Source organism: Sinocyclocheilus rhinocerous, unplaced genomic scaffold (assembly GCF_001515625.1).
Source record: "Sinocyclocheilus rhinocerous isolate Xijiao unplaced genomic scaffold, SAMN03320098_v1.1 scaffold284, whole genome shotgun sequence".
In the NCBI taxonomy this organism is placed as follows: Eukaryota; Metazoa; Chordata; class Actinopteri; order Cypriniformes; family Cyprinidae; genus Sinocyclocheilus; species Sinocyclocheilus rhinocerous.
In genome coordinates this window covers 383,676-384,723 of record NW_015628031.1, presented here as the reverse complement: position 1 = coordinate 384,723, position 1,048 = coordinate 383,676, and the positions used below count along the sequence as shown (strand labels likewise).

At 37.1% G+C, this 1,048-nt stretch overlaps 1 protein-coding gene across 1 annotated transcript in view; it reads left to right on the top strand.

The window, feature by feature from the left end:
- Positions 1–1,048, top strand: part of LOC107737161 (ATP synthase subunit alpha, mitochondrial-like) — a 9,028-nt gene that overhangs the window by 3,452 nt on the left and 4,528 nt on the right. The window lies entirely within an intron of this gene.

Sequence of the window (1,048 nt, the reverse complement as noted above, 5' to 3'; positions counted from 1 at the left end):
AGTGGCGCATGAGATGCGATGACGATGTAAGTGTCATTGCATTATGTTTTTGTTAACCACTCGCATCTCGCACAAAGGAGCCGTATGTTTAGAAAGCCATGTAAAATTAATGCAAGTTCAACTTTGAAAAAACATATCTCGAGACTTTATGGTGGGGTTTTTCCCCATCCCACTGCAACTTGTGTTTTTAAATGAAAAATATACTCTGTGTGATTGGCTTTCGGCCCTTACTCTGTGTGATTGGCTTTCCGCCCTTTGTATTAAACTATGCATACATACATGATGCTGTTTTGTTTGTAGTTGTTTAAGCAACTTAATTATAATTGGTTTATAAACATTATGCACTTTTTTTTTTCCCCCCACAGATAGTCATGTCATGTTATCTTACGCTTTGAATAAACGTGCCTCTTGTGGCCTCAGGAGAGAAGCCAAAAGCTTTTCTTCACCCTAACTGAAATTATGCATTTTAAATTTGAATAGAATTCAAATTTTGATAACATTTAAGTACAAAATTTGAATTTAGTTTTTCAGCCTTTTTGACAGCCCTAGTCAGTAAGTTCATTTTGTTTTTGAAAGAAATGAATACTCATTAATCCAGCAAGGATGCATTAATTTATAATATTACACAAGGTTTCGATTTCAAATGAACGGTGTTCTTTTTAACTTTCCATTCATTGAACAATTTATCATGGTTTCCACAAAATATGAATCAGCATAGCTGTTTTCAATATTGATAAGAAGAAAAGTTTAAATTATTTCTGAAGGATCATGTGACACTGAAGACTGGAGTAATGGCTGAAAGACAGGTAAAAAAGTCAATTTTATTTTTTGGCCTGAACTAGTCGTTTAGTAGCTTGTGTTTTGCAAGTTGCTTTGTAATACAAGATCAGTGCTGTAATAATCTTGTTCTTATCTGGCCTGTTCTCGGGCGGCTCTAACATGTGTTCGGGCGTACAGCAGGGGCAAGGGGTCAAGGTGTCAGGTTCGTCGGCTGAGGTGTACGTGTGTCCAGCCCGGAGGTGAGAGGTCACATGTGAGCAGCAGGAAG